Here is a 13,427-nt window from a genome sequence, read left to right on the forward strand (position 1 = left end):
CATTGGGGAAGAGGACATATACCCTGCCAGTACCATCGTCAATGACATTAAACTGCCAGACAGATTATTTACTGATGTGATGTTTTGCCTATTTTGTCTTGATGGAATTACATAGGCCAAAATGAGTTCCCTGCAAAATTAAGTACATCCATGTGCACAGTATTCTCTGTGTATTGCATCAACACCAAAGCCTGTGTGTGTGTTACTCACAAACATTTGTTGTGTGCCACCCAGTACACTTACCATTGTCCACTGTAGAAGAGCTGCTGACATCAGCCACTGTGCACTCACCTGTATACACCCCTCAGACCTATCAGCCATGTGGCACATGCAGTAACTGTTATACAGACCTGTTACTTGTGTTCAGCTATACCCAGGATATGACACAGTCAATGTGTCACCACAGTGCCATACCCCTTGTAGGAAACAACAAACCAACATCATGCTGACACATAGACACCTGCAACACAAACTGAATAAATTATGAAGACCACAATCAGTCAGTGTTAATAACAGCTATAATGTATCATGGCTGGACAGCTACACACCCTGACATGTAAGCATTAAACTTTCCAGCTGAAAACATGTTAAACAGTATTACATTGCTAAACCTTAGTACATTCACCCTCTGCATCAGAAACATATTAACATGTCCCTGCATTGATGGTATAGTTGACAGAGATGTGGCACAGATATCATCATATGCACAGGGTGTGTTGTGGGTTTGCCAAAGACCTAGGCTGAGCCGTTTGGTTGACATCATGTGTGTGTGTGTTAGGGGGTTCTTTAGCAATTGGGCTGTGCAGATGTGGTGTGTGTAGGTAAGGAGGTGCCCTAGCTGTATTGGTGATGTGTGTGTGTGTGTGTGTGTGTGTGTGTGTGTGTGTGTGTGTGTGTGTGTGTGTGTGTGTGTGTGTGTGTATGTATGCACACAATTCTGCCACATGGCTGCCCTATACGGGGGTTTGTTGGACAGCTGCAGACCATACTTGGCAGGATGTACAGTTCACCGTGTCCGGCCATGGACATGGAAACTGCGCCTGCCAGTGGTTCCACTGGCACTAACAGGTAGAAGCCCAGATATGGTACTCTCCCCTGATGATGACAAATGTCCACTGGATCCATGTCCCTGTTGGGACCAGCCAAGACCACGTGCACATGGCCTGCTGTTTTGTGGTGTGGACAGCACTCCCCCTGCAGTGCAGCAGCTGTGACTTGTTGGACGCCCATGTAGACCTCCACCTGTTGGTGTTGCTGATCTACGCTCATTTGGCTGTCACCCTACTCCCACCATATGCTCTAACACAGACACCACACAGTTGAAGATTCCCACCATCTCACCCAACTGTCTATCCAGGACCTCTGCAAAATAACGGTGGGCACCTACAAGATCACGGATGTTGTCAAGTACAGCAGAATGTGTAGCCCTCTGGAGCCTCAGGCTCTGTCTGTTGTAATGTTCCATAAGTGCCTGTGCCTCCATGACAGTCTGAAACATGTGTCTGGTGACACCTGCTGTGGCACTTCTGCCAGGGTCATGATGGCCAGCAGCCCACCTACGAGCACCCCTGTACATCTGCCTGTGTGGTACCTCGCCGGTCATCCAGCTATGGCTGCTGTGTACAGACACACTTGTCATAGTCACCACACTGTCCTGTCCCATGTCACCATCAACCAACTGTCATTCAGTTATGGCCACTGGTGATGGGGTATGTATAGGCATTGTGACTGTGTGTAGGGATGGGGTGGATAAAAGTGGGATGTCAACCGGTGGCACAGCTTCAACCCCTGACAACCCTGCATGTGCCTCACCATACCTATCATCATTGGTAGAGACTATATGGACACTAACATCACTTTGCCTGGAGCAGGGACTCTGACCCACCTCACCACCTATGAGGGGAAAACAGAAAATGTAATTTAAGACCTGTACATCATTGCTTACCTCTACACACATTCTCACACACACACACACACACACACACACACACACACACACACACACACACACACACACACACACACACACACACACACACACACATGAGGTGGCACAAAGATATTACACAGACCTCTCATTAGCCAACAGTTAACATGCATGACATATGGCACTCAACAGCATGCACTGCAGCTATACGCAAACCTTGTTACCAACATTATACATCTCTGTGATGCATGAGTCATGTTAGTAGGTGATGCCTCTTCCCCTGGAACACACTGCACCCATGTACACAGTATTGCTGTGCACCTGTTCAGCACGCTGGCATGTACTGTGCACCATACCTTATGAGAGTACACACATTTCTGAATGTGTATATGTGTGGCAGGTATGTTTGCTCTGTTGCTCACAGCTCCTATGTGTTTGTCTGACACACACCTGGAATGATATGAGGACAGATATCAATACTGAATGCCTGACCTCTGATTTGCAGATCTCATCATCAGCAGTACATGTATGAGCAATAAAATCTGATTACACTGACAACCTTCAAAGCTTACTGTGGCTATGAGGAGTGTACACACCCTTCTTGACATGCCAGCCTCTTCCATGGTATGCAAGGGGGCCACAATACTGCATTACACACACCTGATATGTGACATTTGACCTGTGCAATCAAATGCAGTATCAAACAAATGTGTTAGTCGTGCAGATGCTGATTGAGATGCATACAATATGTGGGTTGCATAAGTGTGCACACCCTAAACACAATGGTTTGGTTGCAGCACCTGTTAAGTGAACTACAGCAGTCACTATTCCAGGAAGGGGTATACTAGCATGAACCATCTTCACTTGCCATTATTTGGTCACTCCACTCTACAAATGTCCCCCAACTCTACCAGGTTGCAAGGTCAGCTCATGTGCACAGCCCTAGGAGGTCACACAGTGCCGTCTCTATTGCTATGGCGTCAGGGTTATGTCTGGCACAATTCATGACCTTGACTGTGTTCAGATACAGCCATTCTATGTGAGCTTTGGATGTATGCTTCAGTTCACTGTTGTGTTTCAGGATGACACCCCTCCCCATCCACAGCATTATTGCAGATGCTTGACAACTATGGGTCACACATGTGTTATTTTGCAGTGTTCCGAATTCAGAACGCCATGCCTACCAGCCTAGTTTCTGCTAATGAACAACAAATCTAAAGGTGTACACTGGCACCGGCAAGGCAAAGATGAGGATGGTGGGCCTGAAGTGGAGTGAGATTTTGCTTGTGCACCACATGTATCTTTATTAATACTGTATGTAGGTTTCAGCCTTGATCTCGGTACACAATTACACATTGCAGCACATGCCTTCGGGAGACTTGATGTTATGCATATGCTACCTGTAGAGAGCCCTGGATGATGTTTCCTGTAGAACAACTCTTCCGTCTGATTACACTAACCCATAGGCCACACGTATGAAGATTACAGGCGATTGTTGGCACAGGTACTACACAGGCAGTACTTACTAGACACTCCTGCAAGTCCCTCAGTGTTGCTGCATGTTTCTGAGCAGCCTCCATGACCAGTTTGCAACATGTGTTGTCATCTGTCTTAGATGGGCATCTGTTTATTTTTTACATTAATGTTGTCCCATACTTCATAGTCACATACATGAGTGTGTGCACTGTTTGCCATGGTATATGCAATGGTGAGGTAAGACTACCTCTCCCACTCCTGAGTGCTACGTTTTGGATATGGGATCCATTCCATGGCTTGTAAGATGTTTGCAAGCCATGGCTGCCTCTGTTGCAGGTGGGTGGGCAAATGTCATGGACATACTTCTTGGACAGCAGACCATTACTTGGTGTGACATTGAGGCCCTGTACATGATGGAAGGTGTGTACTCAAGAAGAGTAAATGCTGTCAGTACCTCAAATGCTCCTTCCACAATATGTTATTTGAAGTGTGTGCACACATATGCTTCCAGTGTTTGTTAAGGTATGTATTCCCCATATTTGTTGTCCTTACATAAGATACCATATTACACATTCATTGCTCATGTTAGGATCACATTACAGGTTGTAAAAGGTGTGGAGTGTGGTATTGTGATTTGCCATTGTATAGATCTGTAACAGTTGCTATTGTAATAGTGGTATATATACTGTTGTAGCCACTGTATAAGGGTAATGTTTCAGACATGTCCCTACTATAGGCCATTTGTCCCACCATTATGTTCATCTCTGTCCACACATCTTGCACTGACAGGTTCTTAGGTATACTGCAGGTCTCTTACATAGCCTTCAGATATGCCACCATGGTGACCACTGTGATGCAGTGCAGTTAAGAGAAACAGTACGTGAACTTGTACAGCATGCATTATTGGTAGGGGTGTTAAATGTGTGCATGACAAATACCATGGCCATAACATGGCTAGTGTATTGGCAAACCTGAACAAAACAACTCCATACTCACCAGCTACAGGCTGCTGCCCCAGTTGTATACCAGAGGGACCTACATAGTTGTGGGAGAGATGTAATGTCAGTAGCCACACCTGTGGCATTGGTACAGGGTGGGAGCAGCATTTTAGTACATCAACAGTACAAATCTACAATACTGGAGATTATGCACATCTGTTCATTACTACACTGCAGCAACAGACTATATTATCTGACATATGCATGAAGATACTTTACAGATGAAGATGAATAAGCAACAGTGGTCTACTAATGTGCCATGGGGCCTTACCTGCATGCTCCACATCCATTGTGTGGGTGGCACCCACCTCCACAATGCTATCTTCAGGTTCCTGGCTTGGCTGGAGGGTGGATGCCTCAAGGCTGCCGAGGAGCATGTATCAGTGGGGGCTGGATGGCATGACTGCCAACTGTGGTTAGCTGGTCCCTCCTAACTGCAGCACCACACTGAGGGGCATGGCAGATGAGATCAGTGTAACAATGTCACACCTGCTCATTACTGCAGTTATGCAGGCTGACATCATTTACCCTGTGGACGAGCTCGTTCCACAGGGCGGTCCTCTCCTGCAGATCATGGGCCCTGTGTCCAAAGAGTGTTCTGTGGTGTAGTACAATGAAGTTTATGATAACATCATTCTCCTGTGGTGTTTATGCAGTGAGCAGTTCACGGGGAATTGTACCTGGAAGACATAAACAGGAAAAAAAGGTCAGAGGACCTCATACTGCAAGGGTATAATAGTTTTTAATTGACATCCCCCCCACCATATCTGCAACAATAATCTAAACACACAAATCAGTGGGTATGTTTACACCAAACCTACTGTTGGGACATATATCCTATTGTTCAACAAATATTGAAATGTATTTCTATTCATGTTCCATGTTGAAATACTATCATTGGTGGTCTGTTGCTATCTGTGTAACCTGCATGCCATTGTAATGGCCACTGTGGTTCCATATATGCATGTGTTCTGTTTGCTATGCAACTGTTCCAAATCTGGTGTTTTGGGTTAATGGGAATATCTATGCATGGTGTTATAATTAATCCTGGATTGTGTTGACTATTACTAACCCACATATGTTCTAAAACTGCAACACAATAGCATGTTTGGGAAGGCCGTTCCCAGCGGACCCACCTCTCCCACCTCAGCTGGCCATGGCACTGGGCCCCAGCACATCTGGGACCACCCCAGGACCTCCTCATCCACTGGGCCTGCACAACCTTCAGTTGGAACCACCTCAGTGAATGGGGGTTGTCCCCGCATGGGAATGGGCACAGATAGGATTGTGTCACCTGATGTCAGGTGCAGGGTCTGGTGTGTAGGGAGCTCTGAAGGGAGTTTGAAAATCTGCAATGCCAGCTTGAGAACCACATGGCACATTTAGAGGGTCAGCCTGCCTCTCATGCTCAGCCCCCAGCACAGCACCTTTAGGGCCATGAAGGTGCAGTGGTGACCTTAGTCCCACTGATTCCATTTGGGGGCTCATGGGCTTCTGATTTCCAAACACCCCCGTCCAAGGTATTTACCCCCCACATATGTCATATACCAACCCTGTAAGCTGTCTTGTCTGTCTTGTCTGTCTTCTGACCCAACCTACCTCCCCATATCTATCTACTATCTTTCCCCAACATCCCACTCTCACCTTAACAAAAAATGGGCAATCTGTTCCTAAAAAGAATTTCACACCATACATAACTGTCCATTTCACACCTGCTTACAATTGCTTAAAAGTGCCTTAATCACTCTATATCCAACAGCCCTTGTTCTGGCCTGCAAAAAAAATTATCATTCTTTGCAAGTGTCTAACCCAGGGCCCTACACAACATAGCCACAGCAATTTACCAGTAAGCCCTCTGAGCTGCAGATATGTGTTATGTTTTCTCAAACATATAATGTAGCACAGTCATTCAACAGTAGGGAAAATGTGTATACATATATATATATATATATATATATATCTTTAAATATATATATATATATATATATCTTTAAATATATATATATATATATATATATATATATATATATATATATATATATATATATATATATATATATATATATATATATATATATATATATATATATAGAGTGCATTCAGACATTGGGGCCACATTCTGAACTTCCTTTCTCCGCAGCTGAACTGTTCTGCCTTGTTAGAAAACAGAGCATCACATGTGGACAAAGCCTAACATTAGGGGAGATATATAATGACAGATCGTAGATATGCCTATTACAATCCTATGAAGTTTGTGCATGATGCATTTCACATTACCATGACTGTTCTGAAGGTGGTGGGATCTGAAGCTCATGTGTCTGTCATGACTTCATTACTTCCACCTTCAGCTATTTGTCAGACTAATATAGATGTTTGGAGGAACAGAACAAATACTATGATGGCTTAAATCATGACATTCTGTGCAGATTTGCACAGTTGACAGGTATGACCCACTGGCGACAGGGCCAGATGCTATTTCCATAGCAGTTGATCAGCAGGACATCATTACAGCAAGTCTTGATGGCACATATAAATCTTTCAACATCATCTATCCTATTGTTACAGACCAAGTACCACATTCAATTACATGCTAATATGTTTCACATACCTGTTTTATTATTGTTCTCTCTTCTGTGTACCAGTTAGATGTCTTCCTTGTTTGTTTGTTTTTTTTTTTTTTTTTTTAGAATTATTTTTGTTTTTTAGTATTATTTTTGTTTTTGTTTTTTTCTCTCTCTCTCTCTCTCTCTCTCTCTCTCTTTCCACTACAGGGATCGAGCTGGTTTGAATAGGTTGCAGCATGGCTTTTGTAGGTGATGCTCATGATCAGGTGAAGGCCTCTGCACCAATTAGTGTTCCCCACTTACTAATTGCATGCAGCCAGCTGTGTAGTTCTTCCAATAGCCAGTGTCATAGCAACCCACCACTATAAATGACTACATGTGGGCGTTGTCCCTTTACCTTTCCTGTATTGAAGACATCCATCCTGTGTGTGGGCAGTGGTGTTACAGACAGCAGGTAGCAATAATTCTTACAACAGGACTTGCGGACACAGGCCAACTACATGTTTATATAAGGTTCCAGACCTAGGGACAGTGTGTGAGTATTGCTGTTATATGCATTAGATACTGCTTGTTTTACAGGGTTTGTGTGTGTACATGCTAGTATTGCATGGAATACAGTTTGTCTGCATAGCTCTCAACTGTGGGCCTATCCATATGACAACCAGCGGTTTGGCTGTTATGTTTTTTCTGCTCCCCACACAGGTCTTGTCCCTGACATATCAGTGCCATTCTTTCCATTGATTGCTATCAATACATGGCAACATCCATTTGTGTTTCTGACTTCATATTCCTAAGTAAGGGTAAGTTGCAACCAATGCTGTAACACCAGCAACTTTCACAGTGTATAACAGCAATACTTCAAATATGGCCCTGTGGTTCAGCCTCTGTCCTCCACCTATATACCAGACTTTGTCCAGATGTCATGCTGTAAGAGGTTGATAGGTAATGGCCTGTCTTTATTTACTGCTGACATTCCTGATATCATTCCAGTGATGTTGTGGACTCCCACACAAATTCTAGGGGAGGGTCCATATATATCAGGGCTATAGCTGGACAAAACATGTGTAATGCTGTACAGTCTGGAGGTCAGTGTATGGATAACACTGTTATATGCCCATGTAATACATTTTATAGGGGAGGGGTATTAAATGTTTTTAACCTAGACTGTTACAACATGTGAGGGATATCAGTAATAAGAAACATTAAGGTATATGGCTGTACATTTTCATATGTTTCACCATGGGAACAGTAGTGGCTAGAGCTTACTGTCTTGCACACGGTTCTGTTTGTCAGTGTGATAGTGATGTTTTAAGTTAAGCATTGTTATGTAACAGATACATTTACATTGTGACAACTAATACTTTTCCCCCTAGGGGTTGAGTACAGAGTGTAATAGGAGGCTGCTGAACTACATCTGCAATTAAGTGTTGACTGAGTCTTATCTTCAAGGCAAGTGTGTTTTTTACTGTTGTACTACTTGAGGGCTTTAGCCTTGACAGCAAAGTATGTTATGTTTTGCAGATTACTGTATCATATGTTTTGTTTGAGAGTAGCATTAATCAGTTATTATGTAAATCAAACACCTGTTATAAAAAATGGCACAAACAACTGAAATAGTACACAAATAAACATTTCTATGTATGCAAACTTGTGCCTGATGTCCTGTCCTTTGCATTGTGTGTGGGTATATGTTTCATGCAATAATTCTCATTTGTAGAAAATCATCAGACACTGGCCATTTGAAAAGGTGGCAACTGTAGGAATAATGGCTGTTTGATATGCTGTGCACCGCCTATATATGCTCTTTTTGTATTTATATATTTATATGTGTATGTATGTGTGTGTGTGTGTATATATATATATATATATATATATATATGTGTGTGTGTGTGTGTGTGTGTGTGTGTGTGTGTATATATGGGTCTACTTCATATGATCGAAAGCTCACATGACTGACAAACTTTTCAGAGAGTCCAAAACACCTAAAGCTCAAAACACCAAAAACTCATTTGATCGAAACTCATAACATTGACACATGAAATTCAAAGCATTATGCCCTTTCCCCACTGTAGCATGACCCTGGAGTTAGTATAAATAGGAGGGGTGTGGGGGCCAAAGCCCCCACATCAGGGGATGTGGGGGGTGAAGCCCCCACATACATAATAACTTTTAAACATATACATGGATACTTATAACATAAGTAAGCCCTGCTGATAAAAGGGGAGGTACTGTCATATTAGATAAGGAGACGTATCTATGCAATATGAAGGACCGTCTTAATGATACAAATACATATTGTCAGATATATAATACTGCTCTTCAGGCAGTCATTGACAAGATATAGTTTTGACTGTTTGATTTATTTGTGACAGGAATGATTCAAGGGTCACCATTTGAATATTTCAATGAAGAATTTCCAATGGTTCCTATATTGTATGGCCTACCCAAGGTTCATAAGAACGTTGTTAGCCCCCCTATGCATCCTATTGTGTCTAGCAAGGGGTGGGCTACTGAGCCACTTTCGATATACGTTGAAAGGAATTTACATCCTGTGCTATGTGAATGTACCACTGTCTTGAAGTATACTAAGGATTTCCTTAATGATTTAGGGACATGCTTGGAAGTATTAGAGAATCCCTGTTGGTTGGTAACTTTAGACATAAAGTCTCTATTTACAGAGATTCCCAATGCCTGGGGCATAAAGAATATTAGAGAACTACTACATGTAAGGAATGTCCAAGCATGTAAGGTTAGACTAATTTGTGCATTGTTATAAATTATTTTAGAGAACAATGTTTTCATGTTTGGTGATGAACACTTTATACAGAAGGTTGGTGTAGCTATGGGCACTGCCTGTGCCAATAGCTATGCCGACCTATCTCTTGTGCATTGGGAAACTACTGTTTTGGCTAATAATGTGTTTGCTGCATCTATCGTATGGTATAAACTATTCGTGGATGATATTTTTTTGTTATGGCACGATACGGAGGAACGCCTTAATGAGTTTCTGGTATACATTAATAATATCACTCCCATTTCTGAACTTTACCTACAAGTACTCTGATAGAGTGATTGAATTTCTTGATGTGGAGATTAGTAGAGATGCCCCCAGTCTGGTCTCGACTACACTTTCTAGAAAAAACTGTTAGGAAAAATAATGTCTTACACAACGGCAGTATGCACCCAAGGCATACTAAATTGAATGTTTTGAAAGGTCAAATATTTCGCTGCATGCATTTACATAATGATGATTATACACTACATGGAGCACAATTTTCCCTTAAACATGAGTTTATGCAAAGAGGATATGGAGAGAATGAGATAGATAGACAGATTGATGTAGCCTGGAGAGAAAGGGATGGTAGGTGTAAACCGTACTATAACAAGGAAGGTAGTGAAGGGATAGGATCTTGTAGTGCTAGAGTTAATGGTACTATGGAGAGAGGTGAGTCAGATAGTGAAGTATTATGACTGCCGCTGACCTATGCAAGCAATATACATGTGGTGTGCGACATTGTTAAGAATAATTGGGATATTCTTTCTAGTGTGAAGGAATTAAATGGAGTAGTGGGAGAGCAACCATCTTTTACTTTCAAGAATAATAGATCTTTTAAAAGACAACTTTGCTATAAAGCTGTAAGCACCCATAAATATATTCAGTCGGACAGACGTAGCACCTATACATGTAGGAGATGCACAACATGTTCTACTATACATGTTGGGAGACAATTTATACACCCACAGAAGGGCTTTACAATAGAAGCTAATTTTTATGCTGATTGTTATACCAAGAATGTGGTTTATTTTAGTTACTGTGTACAGTGTTTTGCCTTTTATATAGGTAAGACTAACCGACATTGAAAAGGCAGGATCCTAGAGCACATGCATGACATTAAGAATGTGAAAGAGAGCAATGCATTAGCTGCACATGTACAGATGGAGGGACCTACTCATAGGTTCAAGTTTTTAGTGCTTGAGGTGGTCCCTGTTAATAAGAGGGGAGTAATCTGAACAATAATACTGAAGCCTCAAAACAGGAATGGATACTGAAATTTCAAGTTGATAGGCCACCAAGCCTTAATAATAAAGTATCCCTTAAACTCTTTCTTAGAGCTAGGGCCCTTAAGCATTGAAATTCATTTTATAAAAGGTTGTACTATAATATAACTGACTGATTTTATATTCATATTTTTATATAAATTTCTATATTAATGCCATTGTTTTTATTTATAAGCATCTTGCATACAATGTATTTAAATGCTAAATATGTCCACCCACTTGATATGAATGTAGTTATTTTATATTTTATATTAGGTATTGCAGCTATGGCCTTTTAGTGTTAATAGGGCTCTAATTACTAGCTTAACTGTTGATTGGTTAATTTGATATAGTGAACCTTTTTAAATGTGATGTATTTGCATTCACTGTTAGTCTGATGAAGCGGAATGATTCTGTGAAAGCGCTTACTATTTTTGTATTAACGTTGCCTGCTGTGTGTGACCAACGTGTCCTTTTGCTTTTCTGGTACATGGAGTTCTTCATTGGTTACTTTATTCAGTGCAGAGGGATTCTGTGTTTTCTGCATTTTTTACTTGTCACCCTCATCTGAACATAGCAGAAGGAATTGGATCTACACCCCCTGAAGAAGCAGCCACGAAGGTGGGGCTTATAATCAACAAAGACAATGGTAAAAGAATGAGTGATCGGTTTGTTTCTCTGTTAAATCTTCAAATGAATCCCCTTTTATCAGTGGATATGCTTTTACAACAACAAGATGTGCAAACTATCAACTGTAATCAGCAGGAGAGCTTCCTAAAATCTTATAGAGCGCTTGAAAATAAACTCTATAAGTTTAAGCGTCTGCAGTTGCAGCGCTTTCATTTGGAAGCTTCCCTTCAATTAAATATTGCACCAAGAGGGCTTCAAGTGTTAACTATGCCCAATTATGGACAAACCTATCCTGAGCTCCTAAGGCGCTGGCAAATCCTGAACCTTGAATGCAGCGCTAAATATATGCAACTCCTAGTGGACTTTTTTAGACCAGAAGAAGATGAGCTGCTGAGAGATATACATTCATTACAGAATGAGATATTGGATAGTTACCCTGTTGACATTTTGGCTGATAAACTTGACAGCCTACACAATCAGATCTCTATGCATGAAAAGAGGCTTTCTACTACTAAAACCCAGAAGATACAGAGAGACCTCAATAATTTTAAAACTGGAAAGGTTTTCTTTTGGAATCGAGCCGGCAATAATACTGATGCAGCTAAGCGTGATACAGGAAGTAGGCGTGGCTAAAACAACAGCGTGGTAGCTGAGGCTAAGGATCTGCCTCAGTCAACAATAAGAGAAGCAGCTAAAACTACCATCTATACTAATAAATTGGATTCCAATAATGTCAAAAGCGGACCGCATGCTACCGACATTTAAAAGACAGGATCCTAGAGCACATGCAAGACATTAAGAATGTGAAAGAGAGCAATGCGTTAGCTGTACATGTACAGAAGGAGGGACCTACTCATAGGTTCAAGTTTTTAGTGCTTGAGGTGGTCCCTGTTAATAAGATGGAGGTAATCTGAGCAATAATACTGAAGCCTCAGAACAGGAATGGATACTGAAATTTCAAGCTGATAGGCAACCAGGCCTTAATAATAAAGTATCCCTTAAACCCTTTCTTAGAGCTAAGGCCCTTAAGCATTGAAATTCATTTTATAAATGGTTGTACTGTGATTTAATTGATTGATTTTATACTAATATTTTTATATAGATTTCTATATTAACGCCATTGTTTTTATTTATGAGCATCTTGCATACAATGTATTTAAATGCTATATATGTCCACCCACTTGATATGAATGTAGTTATTTTCTATTTTATATTAAGTATACTGCAGCTATGGCCTTTTTAGTGTAATTAGGGCTCTAATTACTAGCATAACTGCTGATTGGTTAATATGATATAGTGAACCTTTTTAAATGTGATGTTCTTTGCATTCACTGTTAGTCTGATGAAGCGGAAGGATTCTGTGAAAGCGCTTACTATTTTTGTATTAAAGTTACCTGCTGTGTGTGACCAACAAAACCTAAAGGTGTACACTAGCACCAGCAAGGTAAAGATGGGGATGGTGGGCCTGAGGTGGAGTGAGGTGTTGCTTGTGCACCACATGTGTCTTTATTAATACTATCTGTAGGTTTCACCCTTGGTCTCGGTACACCATTACACATTGCAACACATGCCTTTGGGAGACTTGATGTTATGCATATGCTACCTGTAGAGAGCCCTGGATGATGTTTCCTGTGGAACAACTCTTCCGTTTAATTACCCTAAACCCATAGGCCACACTTATGAAGATTCCAGGTGATTGTCGACACAGGTACTACACAGGCAGTACTTACTAGACACTCCTGCAAGTCCCTCAGTGTTGCTGCATATTTCTGGGCAGCCTCCATGACCAGTTTG

Source organism: Protopterus annectens, chromosome 1.part2, assembly GCF_019279795.1.
Source record: "Protopterus annectens isolate FY-2018-M chromosome 1.part2, PAN1.0, whole genome shotgun sequence".
In the NCBI taxonomy this organism is placed as follows: Eukaryota; Metazoa; Chordata; order Ceratodontiformes; family Protopteridae; genus Protopterus; species Protopterus annectens.